The sequence below is a fragment of the Theropithecus gelada genome, chromosome 19, assembly GCF_003255815.1.
Source record: "Theropithecus gelada isolate Dixy chromosome 19, Tgel_1.0, whole genome shotgun sequence".
NCBI lineage: Eukaryota > Metazoa > Chordata > Mammalia > Primates > Cercopithecidae > Theropithecus > Theropithecus gelada.
The window spans coordinates 23,691,629-23,705,579 of NC_037687.1; the positions used below are offsets into that span (position 1 = coordinate 23,691,629).

At 48.6% G+C, this 13,951-nt stretch overlaps 1 pseudogene; it reads left to right on the forward strand.

Annotated features, from left to right (window-relative positions):
* Window positions 1-7,638: 7,638 nt before the first annotated feature.
* On the forward strand, window positions 7,639-8,342 carry LOC112611895 (annotated as a pseudogene).
* Window positions 8,343-13,951: the final 5,609 nt, after the last annotated feature.

The window sequence follows — 13,951 nt, forward strand, 5'->3', positions numbered from 1 at the left end:
GAATAATAATACTGCCTAGAATATTACATAATAATGCTTAGAATATTATAGAAAAATAATACTAGACTTTTTTTATGATGAAAAATATATTTTAAAAAATAATGTAATAAATTGTGGGAAACTTGGTGGTTGGACCAAGAATCTACAGAAATAAGTGAAAGCTGGCTGGGCGAGGTGGCTCATGCCTGTAATCCCAGCACTTTGGGAGGCTGAGGTGGGCAGATCACTTGAGATCAGGGGTTCAGGATCAGCCTTGGCCAACATAGTGAAAACCGTCTCTACTAAAAATACAAAAATTAGCCAGGCATGGTAGCAGGCACCTGTAATTCCAGCTACTTGGGACGCTGAGGTGGGAGAATCGCTTAAACCCGGGAGGCAGAGGTTGCAGTGAGCCAAGATCGCACCACTGCACTCCAGTCTCGGCAACAGAGTGAGATTCTGTCTCCAAAAATAAAAAATAAAAAAGTAAAAACCAAATTCTTGAATTAAGGCTTAATTGGGCTGAAGGGTTTGTGGAACGCTGAGGTCAGACTGTACCAATCCTTTCGGGCTCTGTTGGGGGTTTATGCTGAGAACATCGGGGGCAATGGAACTTCCTAGGAGAGGGGAAGGGCACATCCACCCTCCGTCTGGGAAAGAAACCTCTGCTGGTGTTCTAGGGTGCTGAGCTTTAGCTGGGGTAAACGTGGGGAAGATGAGAGGACTGCAGGCTAGCGAGCCACATGAGAGGGAAGGGAAAGCCCAGGACAAGGCCTCCACCATGAGAGAAGGAGGAGGCTTGGGATGAGGGGACAATGTCACAGTGTTAGATCCAGTGAAGGTTTTCGTGTAATCCCCAATATGGCAATAGATTTCTCTCTTTTTTTTTTTTTTTTCTTTTTTTGGTTTTTGAGATGGAGTCTCGCTCTGTGGCCCAGGCTGGAGTACAATGGGATGATCTCGGCTCACTGCAACTTCTGCCTCCCAGGTTCAAGGGATTCTCCTGCCTCAGCCTCCCAAGTAGCTGGGATTACAGGTATGTACCACCATGCCTGGCTAATTTTTGTATTTATTTATTTATTTTGTTTTGTTTTGTTTTATTTTATTTTGAGATGGAGTCTCACTCTGTCGCCCAGGCTGGAGTGCAGTGGCGCGATCTCGGCTCACTGCAAGCTCCGCCTCCCGGGTTCAGGCCATTCTCCTGCCTCAGCCTCCCAAGTATCTGGGACTACAGGCGCCCGCCACCACGCCCAGCTAATTTTTTTGTATTTTTAGTAGAGATGGGGTTTCACCGTGTTAGCCAGGATGGTCTTGATCTCCTGACCTCGTGATTCGCCCGCCTCGGCCTCCCAAAGTGCTGGGATTACAGGCGTGAGCCACCGCGACTGGCCGATTTCTTATTTTTTATTACAGTAGTACTATATGCTCCTAGAGAGAATTCAGATCTAGATTCATCATAAAACCATTATGAAGAAAATAAGAATCAGCTAGAATTCTTCAAGCCAAAATATGGTCGCCCCTGTTGTTATTTGGTCGTATACTAATAACCTTCTGTTACATAGACACGGATTCAGATGTGGATAAGGATACAGATATGGATATAGATGTTGATAGAATACAGATATAACTGGGAATATAAATACCAATGTACATAAGGACATAGACAAATGGAGACATAGATGTGTATCTGCATATAGTCAAGGATGTAAATGTAGATGGTAGTAGACATATATGTTATAGTGAGTTGAATGGCACCACTCCTCAAAAATATGTTCTATGTCCTAATCTATGGACCTGAGTGTGACCTTATTTACAAAAAGGGTCTTCGCGCCAGCCATGGTGGCTCACGCCTGTAATCCTAGCTACTTAGGAGGCTGAGGCAAGAGAATCGGGAGGCAGAGGTTGCAGTGAGCAGAGATCACATCACTGCGCTCCAGCCTGGACGATGGAGCGAGACACTGTCCCTGTCCCGTCCCCTCCAAAAAAAGACATAGCAAAAGAAAAGACACAGAGAAGAGGAGAAGGCCAGAGACTGGAGCCAAGAGACATCAAGAACCAGCAGAAGCTGGAGGAGGCCAAGAAACGATTCTCCGCTAGAACCTTCAGAGCCAATGTGGCCCTGCTGGCATCTTTGTTTTGAACATCTGGCCTCCGGAACTGTGAGAAAATAAGCGTCTGTTATTTTTAGCCACTAAGTTTGTGAGAATTTATGACAGCAGCTCTAGAAAATGAACACAGACATGGACAGAGAGAGGGAGACTGATCTGAATGTAGATGGCGATGTGGATATAGTTGCAGATAGAGGATAAGTTACCAATAAGGATATAGCTGTCCATATGGTGTAGGTATGGATTAGGATAGAGCTGTGGGTGTAGACATGGATATAGACATAAACATCAATGTAGACATAGATATTACTGTGGATATAGACGTAGAAGGAGATAAAACAGACCTTGAGTGGCCAGGCAAAGTGGCTCACGCCTATAATCCCAGCACTTTGGGAGGCTGAAGCAGGCGGATCACCTGAAGTCAGGAGTTCAAGACCAGCCTGGCCAACATGGTGAAACCCCATATCTACTAAAAATACAAAAATTAGCCAGGTGTGGTGGCGCACGCCTGTAGTCCCAGCTACTTAGGAGGCTAAGGCAGGAGACTCGCTTGAACCCAGGAGACGGAGGTTGCAGTGAGCCAAGATCATACCACTGCACTCCAGCCTGGGTGACACAGCAAGACTCCGTCTCAAAAAACAAACAAACAAACAAACAAAAAACCAGAACTTGAGGAAACCGTGAGAAAGGAATGGGGTCACCTGGACTAACTGTGGACCATTGCCAACAGGAGGTCACAGCAGATGTCACAGAGACAGCCTCCTACAAACGCTCCACAGCTAAGCTCTTCAGGTCTTCTGGAAAATCCCAAATATCAGAAAGTGCTTTCTTGGTTGGGCACAGTGGCTAATGCCTGTAATCGCAACACCTTGGGAGGCCAAGACAGGAAGACTGCTTGAGGCCAGGAGTTCAAGACCAGCCTGGGCAACATAGCAACACCCTGTCTCTCTAAAAGAAACAAACAAACAAACAAAAATAAAAACAAAAAAACAACCTTTCTTTCACGCTCCTAGCCATCCTTCCCTTTTCTAGTTTCTGGATAATCAATTTAATCAATTTGCCCCCCAAAATGTGAAAACACAACTCATTGTTTTCAGTCAAAAGTTTTTTTTTTTTTTTTTTTTTTTTTTTTTTTTTTTAAGACGGAGTCTCACTCTGTCGCCCAGGCTGGAGTGCAGTGGTGCGATCTCGGCTCACTGCAAGCTCCACTTCCCAGGTTCACGCCATTCTTCTGCCTCAGCCTCCTGAGTAGCTGGGACTACAGGCACCTGCCACCACGCCCAGCTAATTTTTTGGATTTTTAGCAGAGATAGGGTTTCACCGTGTTAGCCAGGATGGTCTTGATCTCCTGACCTCGTGATCCGCCCACCTCGGTCTCCCAAAGTGCTGGGATTACAAGAGTGAGCCACGGCACCCGGCCGTATTTTTCTTTTCTTTTTGAGACAGAGTCTTGCTCTGTTGCCCAGACTGGAGTGCAGTGACGTGATTATGGCTTACTGTAACAGCCTTGTCCTCCCGGCCTCAAGTGATCCTCCCCTGTTAGTCTGCCAAGGAGCAGGGATTATAGGTGTGAGCCACTGCACCCAGCCTTCAGAATGAAGTTTTCTCTCCTTTCTCTTACCTTTCTCATATAAACCGTGTTTTGATTTTGAATGTTGACAACAGTCGTATGGCCATCTCCCTCCCCTATGCATGCCAATGTCCAAAACAAAATCAGATCCAATGAATAAATACTTAAAAGTTTGTTGTGGCTGGGCTGTAAACCCCCGGGAAGGTAGGGCCTGGGCTGTTTCTGTCCCCATCTAGGCAGGATCAACCCTGGTGAATGCATGTGGAGGGAGGAAAGGAAAAGAAAGGGAGGAAGGGAGAGAATAAGAGGGGGCGGAGGGTGGTGCCCTTTAAAATCAAAACCTCTGGTTTCACCTTTCTTCCCTAACTGGCTCCCCATGCCCACCAGAGGGCGCTCTGACCCAGCAAATTCCTCATACAGCAACAGCCTGTTCTTCACACAAAAGGGAATTATGAAAATAAGGACTGACACCAATAATCGATACTTAAAACCCTACTGTGGCCAGTACCTGGGCTAAATCTTCCACGTGCCTAACAACACAGCAACTCTGAGAATATCTTATAAATGAGGAAAGTGAGGCTCAGAGAGGTCATTTAACTTTCCCAGTGTCACACAGCACATAAGCTGCAGAGAAGCTTCCAGTTCTGGCCTTGGTGACCCCCCAGCCTTCCATTCCTTGGTCATACCCTTACGTGACCAACCCACAAGGCCCTCTGTACCTGGCCCTGCCACCTCCTCCCCAACCCCCATCCCGCTGCTCAGCCACACCCTTCCACCCCCAGCTCCTTAGACATCCTGTTCTCCATTTAGTCACTGGGATCTTAGCCCATTGGCTGCCTCGAAAGCACTTCTTCCCTTTCCCTACCCCCACCTCCCACAAATGGTCACCTCCTCCCTTCAGCTCAGTGTCACCTCCTCTGAGTAAGCCTGTCCTGATCCAGGGTTAGCTCCAGCTCCTCCTACCCACCTCCCCTAAGAATCCAGGCTTTCCCTGCGCTGCAGGAGGCAGGGCTTCAGTCATCATCGTGTCCTCAGAGCCCTGCACAGGCACTACAGAAAGACTGAATGAATGAATGAATGAATGAATGAAGTCTACGGGGTTAAACCAATGAGCACTCAATGAGTGACATCCTCTCCCTCTCTCCCAACCAGAAGCTGAGACATTCTCCAACAAACACCCACAGCCAAGAAGAGGAGATCCCGGACCTGCTAGCCAAGAGTACACGCTTCAGGCTCCCAGGACCCCCAAAATTCATCCTGCTGAGGCTGTCGGGGGATGCTGCCAGGAGTCTGTTGGAAGCCAAGGCCCTAGGGCTCCTGGAGAGGGTCCCATACTCCCTTCAGTCCCTCCCCAATCCAGGTACAGTGAGTCTCACTAATGCCGTCATACCTTTAGGGCAGTCTCCTGCTTTCCAGCCCAGAGTCCACTTACCTCTCCTGAGTGATTCACCTCCATTTCTCTCCAGGGAACTGCCCCCCTCGCCCTACTCTCCCTCCAGGTGAGTCCTACAGGGCTCACCCAATCCCCGGCCCACCCAAGTCTGGCCAATCAGCGCACTCCTTCCCTCCCTGGTCACTGTGATTGGGGCAGGGGCAAGCACATGATCCAATTCCTCCAATAGGAGTCAGCCCTGGGCCCTGGGCTAAATTAATGAATGAAGGGCCCTAGAACCAGCCATGCCTGAAGCCAGTATCAGCCCTGGACTTCATAGTAATATGAGTCAATGAATTCCTTTTTCACTAACCTGCTTATCCAAGGCTAACTTGGATTTCTGTATTTGGGACCTAAACAGTCCTGTGTATCCCACTCCTCTAAGCATTCTCTGAGCCTCCAAGGGAAGGAGGGGGGGGGGGCTTCCTCATTGCCCTGCCAGACAGTACATCTGACTCCAAATGCTGGACCACGAGTTAGGGGGACAGGGAAAGGGTTTTCTGGAGTTTTTAAGACCTGGCACCATCATTTGCCGTATTCCTGAGTCTTTTCACCTTGTTCCTGGGGCTCTGGGGCTCTGGGGCTCTTGTCAACAGGGAACAAGATGACAGCTGCCTGGTAGAGATGGTATCACCATCCCTGGAGCAGCCCTGTCTGGCAGGCATATTCTCAATCCCTGCATTTGCAGGGCAGACCCAAGCTTGCACAGAGGGCAGACCAGCAGCTGTGACCAGTCATGGGGTGGGCTGAAAATAAGAAACAGCTGATTTTTCTCTTCATTATGTTGCCCAGGTGGAAGAAGGGATGAATGAATGAATGAACCCTGGGGCTCATCCTAGGGCCTGGGGCTTGGCTCGCCATGACAGTGTTCCCAGACACAGGGTGCAGCCCAGGAAAGTACTGGGGCCACACTTGGGGTGCTGGTGGGACAGTTAGCAAGACATGAACGGGACCTCCTGGGTGAGACTACGTGATAATTTACAGGTATCCCAGGGGTTCTTCCTGAAGCCCAAAGATTCCCCCCTCCACCAGCAAGTCCTCACCTGAGCACCCCGCCTACTTCCCACCGCACAGCAGACCCCAGCACGGTCATGGTAGCAGTGGCTGCCCAGAGGTCGTGGTCTTGTCTTGTCTTTTGTTTTGTTTTGTTTTGTTTTGTTTGAGACAGAATCTCCCCCTGTCTCCCAGGCTGGAGTGCAGTGGTGCGATCTCTGCTCACTGCAACCTCCACCTCCCGGGTTCAAGCAATTCTCCTGCCTCAGCCTCCTGAGTAGCTAGGATCACAGGTGCACACCACCATGTCTGGCTAATTTTTGGATTTTCAGTAGAGACAGGGTTTCATCATGTTGGCCAGGTTGGTCTCAAACTCCTGACCTCAAGTGATCTGCCTGCCTCGGCCTCCCAACGTGCTGGGATTACAGGTGTGTGAGCCACTGTGCCCAGCTGGTGGTGGTTTGTTTGTTTGTTTGTTTGTTTACCTTGATAGACTCTGTGCCCCTGCATCAGGCAGCACACCGCACAGCCTTCACTCAGTCTCTGTTTCACCTGGCCCACACTGGGTCCTAAACATCAAACTCACCCTAGATCTGGAGCCTGGTGCCCCAGAGGAAGGCCCGGTCCCACTGACTAAGCCTAGCTCTCTGTGTGAGGCCTGTCTCCCAGAGTCATGAAAGATGCCAGTAAACAAACAAGATGCATAGTCTCGTTTTCAGTGGGCTTCTTAAAACAAAAAATGCTCAGTTCTTGCAACAGCCTGAAAACGGTTGTCTTGGAAACAGCGGTAGCCAATGGAGGAGGGAGAGACAGGCCTATCCTGGAACCCAGGCCTGCTGCAGTGGCTGATGAGGCACAGAGGAACCATCAGGATTAAGGGGCAACAGGGAGGGGGTGTCCCCATGTGGCTGGAGCAGGAGGAGTTTCCTCCTCTGCTGGCTCTGAGAGGGAGCTGCTGCCCTCAAAGGAACCCATGTGCATCCCTGGAGAACAGATCCGTAGTCTCCTGCGGATCCTCACACAGCTCTGGGGAGGGGTCCTGGGGAAAGATCACTGTGTCTAGCCAGCCAGCAGGCAGCCAGGACACCCGAGCCCTTATCCCCACTCCAGCCTTGCCACATTCACCGGAACCGGGACTCTTTTTTTTTTGAGACCGAGTCTAGCTCTGTCGCCCAGGCTGGAGTGCAGTGGCCAGATCTCAGCTCACTGCAAGCTCCGCCTCCCGGGTTCACGCCATTCTCCTGCCTCAGCCTCCAGAGTAGCTGGGACTACAGGCGCCTGCCACCTCGCCCGGCTAGTTTTTTGTATTTTTTTTAGTAGAGACGGGGTTTCACCGTGTTAACCAGGATGGTCTCGATCTCCTGACCTTGTGATCCGCCCGTCTCGGCCCCCCAAAGTGCTGGGATTACAGGCTTGAGCCACCGCACCCGGCCAAGGAACCGGGACTCTTAAGCCCTGCGGGTGGCTTGCCAGGGTTGCATTGACACCGTGCGCTGCAGCCCACCCCTATCTCGGGCTCCCTGCTGCTCCAAGGTCAGCGCCGAGGGGGCGGCACCATGGCCATGAGCCTTTTGCAGGACTGGTGCCGGAGCCTGGACGTGGACGCGCACAGGGCCCTGCTGGTCACCGGCATCCCGGAGGGCCTGGAGCAGGCAGACGTTGAAGCCATCCTGCAGCCGACCCTCCTGCCCCTGGGCACGTTCAGGTTGCGACACATGAAGGCCCTGATGAACGAGAAGGCCCAGGCCGCCCTGGTGGAGTTTGTGGAGGACGTCAATCACGCTACCATCCCCACAGAGATCCTGGCCAAGGATGGGATCTGGAGGGTTCTGTGGAAAGACCGTGCGCAGGACATGACGGTCCTGAGGCAGATGAGATGCCTGATGCTGGATGAAGGGCCCACGCAGGCTGCGGTTGCTGGGACCCTTGGGGGGGCGCCCACCCCTCCCACTTCGGAGGCCCAGGCCCAGCCGTTGGGACAGTCATCGGGAAGGCCAGTCCCCCTCCTGGGGCTACAAGCAATAGTAGCAAGAAGAGTAGGGGGTCACAGAAATCAAGCCAGAAGCTAAAAAAGGGTCCGAGGGATGTGTCCATCTCCCTTGGCAAAGAAGGAATCCAAGGAAATTCCCCAGGAGAGCTTGGACATCAAGATCAAGGAGGCAGATGAGGGGGCTTGAGCAGAGATGACAATGACAGCGGGCTATACACAGCGCTCCAGGCAGCAGCCAGGGAGCAAGTTCACAAGAAGTGGACTGTCTGAAGCCACAAAGACAAGGCAGGTGGTCCCATGGAGTTCTTGCCCCTGGTGACCAGACCAGGACAGACAAAGCCAAACAGGAGATGATGGAAGAAGGTCCTCTGATTTGATGCACTTGACCGTCAAAGAAGGCAGGAGCAGTGACTCTCACATGGTGGCTCTTCTGACCAGCAGAGACAGACCTGAATGAGATGCTGAAGGACTGTAAGGCTTCAGAAAGTGGGCGGGTGCAACCACCCGGTCACAGAGCGGGGCTGGAGGACCCTGAGTTCCTGACCACTGTGGCCTGTACCAGCCCTTCAGACACCAAAAGCACCCAGGAGGTATTGAAAATCGCTTCTGAGGCGTGGTGCGGTGGCTCACGCCTGTAATCCCAACACTTTTGGAGGCCAAGGTGGGCAGATCACCTGAGGTCAGAAGTTCAAGACCAGCCTGGCCAACATGATGAAACCCTGTTTCTACAAAAAAATACAAAAATTAGCTGGGTGTGGTGGTGTGTACCTGTAATCACAGCTACTCGGGAGGCTGAGGCAGGAGAATGGCTGGAGCCTGGGTGGCAGAGTTTGCAGGGAGCTGAGATTGCGCCACTGTACTCCAGCTTGGGTGACAGAGCAAGACGCCATCAAAGAAAGAAAGAAGGAAAGAAGGAAGGAAGGAAGGAAAGGAAGGAAGGAAGCCCCTCTCCCCAACTCAGGCTTCCTAGACTCAAATCCTGAATCCACCGCTTACCATCTGTGTGACCTTGCATAGATATTTAACTTCTCTGGGTCTCGATTTGTTTATTTGCAAAGTGGGAAGGATACTATTTTGTGCTTTATAGGGTTGTTATTGTAACTTATCACACACACACACACACCCTGTGCCTGGTATGCAGAGAGTCTTCTAGACCAATTAGCTGTTGTTGTTTGCTTGTTGTGTTGTGTTGTGTTGTGTTGTGTTGTGTTTTGCAGAGGGGGGTATCACTCCGTCACTCAGGCTGGAGTATGATAGTGCAGTCTCAGCTCACTGAAACCTCTGCCTCCCAGGCTAAAGCGATCCTCCCACCTCAGCCTCCCAAGCAGCTGAGACCATAGGCTCATGCCACCACGCCTGCTAATTTTTTGTATAGAAATGGGTCTCACTATGTTACCCAGGCTAGTCCCAAACTCCCGGACTCAAGCAATCTTCCTGCCTCAGCCTCCCAAAGTGCTGGATGACAGGCATGAGCCACGCAGTTATTGCTGCTGTTGTCACTGTGGGGAAGTGGCCAAGGGCACGGGTTTGGAGCCAGACAGTCCTGGTCTGAGTCTCAGTCTGCCACATGTTTGGCCTCAACTCCCTGAGCCTTAACGTCCTCACCTGTAAAACTCAACCTCAGCACACTCTTGCTAAGTTCAGTCGTGATTCCTTACGCAAAGCATTTAGAACACAAGCCATAGCTATGAGGATGTAGGAACACGGTGGGAATCCCGCCTGTGATGATGACTGCGTGAGGAGCGCCCCTGCTGGACAATCACAGAACAGCAGAACTGCCCTGACGGGAGACCTCTATCTCAGCATTCTCGACTGTAAAATTATGGTAACAGTAATGCCTATATGAGATTGAGGATTCGTTGAGTTAATACGTGTAAAGTTTCTCAAGTAGCATGATGGGTTAAAGATGAGTACAAATTCCTTATCCTTCTCCCATCCAGAGGTGGAGTTTATAGAATGAGACGGAAGGAACACTGTTACTGATGTGGGATGTAGACTTCAAGAAGACTGGCGGCTTCTGCTTACTGACTCTTAGAACACTTGTTCTTGGGATACTGTCCCTGAGAACCCAGCCACCATGCTGCGGAAGCCCAAGCCACATAGAGAGGCTATGGGTAGTTGCGACAGTTGACAGCCCCAGTTGAAACCCCAGCCAACAGTCAATATCAACTGGTAGGCATATGAGTGCACCATCTTGGGTGTTCCAGCTCATTCAAGCCCCCATGTGACTGCAGCCCAACCAACATTGCAGGAAGCTGAAAACCGTCCTGTTGAGCCCTGTTAACCCACGGAATTGTAAGAGACAATAAAATAATAATCATTATAATTATATATCATTATTTATATATATTAATATATTATATAAATAATATATTAATAATATATTAATATAATATATTATTAATATATTATATATTAATAATATATTATATTAATATATTATATATTAATTATATATTAATAATATATTAATTATATATTATATATTATATATTAATAATATATTATATATTAATAATATATTAATAATATATTATATATTATATATTAATAATATATTATATATTAATGATATATTAATAATATGTATTAATATATTAATAATTATTATAATTATTATTTTATTTAGACAAGGTCTCACTCTGTCACCAAGGCTGGAGTGCAGTGGTGTGATCATGGCTTACTGCAGCCTCGACTGCCTGGACTCAAGCAATCCTCCCCCACATCAATCTCCCAGGTAGCTAGGACTACAGGTGTGCACCACCAAACCTGCCTAATTTTTCCGTACTTCTTTAGAGAGACGGAGTTTCACCATGTTGCCCAAGCTGGTCTTGAATTCCTGGGCTCAAGCAATCCACCTGCTTCAGCCTCCCTTAGTACTAAGATTACAGGCGTGAGCCACTGCACCTGGCCAATAATTACTGTTTAAACCACAACATTCTGGGGTAGTTTGTTATGCAGCAATAAAGTGTTGAAACAAATAGTATTTAGAACATAGTAACCATAAGCTGCTATTATTATGTCATTTAATCTTCACAACAACTCTGTAAGGCTGACATCAATAGTATCTGTATTAGTCCGTTTTCACATTGCTGATAAAGATATACCGAGACTGGGCAATTAACAAAAGAAAGAGTTTTAATGGACTTACAGTACCACGTGGCTGGGGAGACCTCACAATGATGGCAGAAGGTAAAAGTCACGTCTCACATGATGGCAGACGAGAGAGTGAGAGCCAGGGAAAAGGGGTTTTCCCTTATAAAACCATTAGATCTCGTGAGACTTATTCACTACCACGAGAACAGCATGGGGGAAACCGCCCCCATGATTCAACTGTCTCCCACTGGGTCCCTCCCACAACACGAGGGAATTATGGGAGCTACAATTCGAGCTGAGATTTGGGTGGGGACACAGCCACAGCATATCAGTACCCAGTTCTGTAGGTGTAGAAACTAAGACCGCACCCTTAACCACACTGTAGCATTTGATGGAAGTTGAAGGACCTAAAATGGATTTCTTGTGTCAGAAGATTTAGCTGAGGGAATCAAACACAGATCTGTGATTGGGCGGGAAACAGCAAACCCAGAAGCCTTTGGGGAAGCACCTCCCAAGAGTATAAGATACATGCACTTCCCATCTGTGGAAAAGTTAACAGAAAACTGTGTGTATGCACGGGGACAAGTTACTCATCTACTAGTGGGAATTTTCTTTATTATTTTATTTACTTATTATTTTTTGAGAAAGCTGGAGTGCAGTGGTATGATCTCGGCTCACTGCAACCTCCGCCTCGCAGATTCAAGCAATTCTCCTGTCTCAGCCTTACGAGTAGCTGGGATTACAGGTACACGCCACCACGCCCAGCTAATTTTTGTATTTTTTAATAGAGATGGGGTTTCGTCATGTTGGCCACGCTGGTCTTGAACTCCTGACCTCAGGTGATCCGCCTGCCTTGGCCTCCCAAAGTGCTAGGATTACAGGCATGATCCACCGCATCTGGCCAGAAATTTTTTTAAAACAGTTTCAGATACTTAGATTCTGGCTTGGTTAAAACTATGGTTTAAGGCTGGGCACAGTGAGTCACATCTATAATCCCAGCACTACTTTGGGTGGCCGAGGCGGGTGGATCACTTGAGGCCAGGAGTTTAAGAACAGCCTGGGAAGCATGGTGAAACCCCATCTCTACAAAAAAAAAAAAAAATTAGCACACGTGCAGCCTTAGCTACTTGAAAGGCTGAGGTGGGAGGATCACCTGAGCCCAGGAGGTTGAGGCTGCAGTGAGCCATGATCACACCACTGCACTCCAGCCTGGGCAACAGAGTAAGACCCTGTCTCAGAAAACAAAACAAAGCAAAACAAAATGAAATAAAAACTATAGTTGAAGCCGTTGGCTGCAAGTTCCAAAGATATTGGTGGGTGTATTAGTTTGCTAGGGCACATATACTGGGTGGCTTAAACAACAGAAATCTATTTACTCACAATTCTGGAAGCTAGAAATCTGAGATCACGGTGTTGGCAGGATGAGTTTCTTCTGCAGCCTCTCTCCTTGGCTTGCAGATGGCTGCCTTCTTCCTGTGTCTTCACGTGGTCTTCCCTCTGTACCATCTGTGTCTAAATTTCCTCTTCTCTCTTTTTTTTTTTTTTTTTTTTTTGAGACAGAGTCTCACTCTGTCACCCAGGCTGGAGTGTGGTGGTGCAATCTTGGCTCACTGCAGCCTCCACCTCCCAGGTTCAAGCGATTCTCCTGCCTCATCCTCCCAAGTAGCTGGGACTACAGGCACCCGCCACCATGCTGGCTAAGTTTTGTATTTTTAGTAGAGACGGGGTTTTGCCGTCGTGACCAGGCTGGTCTCGAACTCCTGAGCTCAGGTGATCCAGCCACCTCGGCCTCCCAAAGTGTTGGGATTACAGGCGTGAGCCACTGCGCCTGGCCTAAATTTCCTCTTCTTATAAGGACATCTGCCATGTTGGGTTGGTGCCCACTCTAAAGACCTCATTTTAACTTAATTGCCTCTCTAAACACCCTTTCTCCAAGTATAGTTATATTCTGAAGTCCTGGACATTAGGACTTCAACACAGGAATCTGGAGGGAACACAGTTAAACCCGTAACAATGGGAAACTCAGGACTGGACAGACTGTGGGCAGAGGTGTTTCCCAGGCAGGAAGGGAAGGCTCTAATTGGCTTACAAGACTGTAAGGTCCATATGAGCAGAAACCTATGTTCGAATTGTTCACTTCTATGTTCCTGAATTACACTGGCACAGAGGAGATGCTCAGTAAATGTAAATTGAATAAATGAAAAAATGAGGCCGGGCACAGCGACTCACACCTGTAATCCCAGCACTGAGGCGGGCGGATCACCTGAGCTCAGGAGTTCGAGACCAGCCTGGCCAACGTGGCAAAACCCCGTCTCTACTAAAAATACGAAATTTAGCCGGGCGTGGTGGCGGGAGCCTGTAATCCCAGCTACTCCGGAGGCTGAGGCAGGAGAATCGCTTGAATCTGGGAGGCAGAGGTTGCAGGGAGGTGAGATCTTGCCATTGCACTCCAGCCTGGGTGACAAGAGCGAGACTCAGTCTCAAAAAAAAAAACCAAAACCAAAAACAAAACAAAACAAAAAAGAATGGACATTGGATCTATACACATATTTTACTTTATGTATATTTCCTGGGTGAATTGTAAGCAAAAAGCTTGCCTATAAGACAGAACGTTAAGCCCATTTGTTTTGTGTTGTTTCCTTCTGAAATGTAACTCTTCATCTCGAGACTGTGGTTCCTATAGAGTTTGTTTCAAGTGTTTATTATATTTAATTATTGCTTTTTTTTTGAGACAAGGTCTCGCTCCATTGCCCAGGCTGGAGTGCAGTGGTGCAGACATAGCT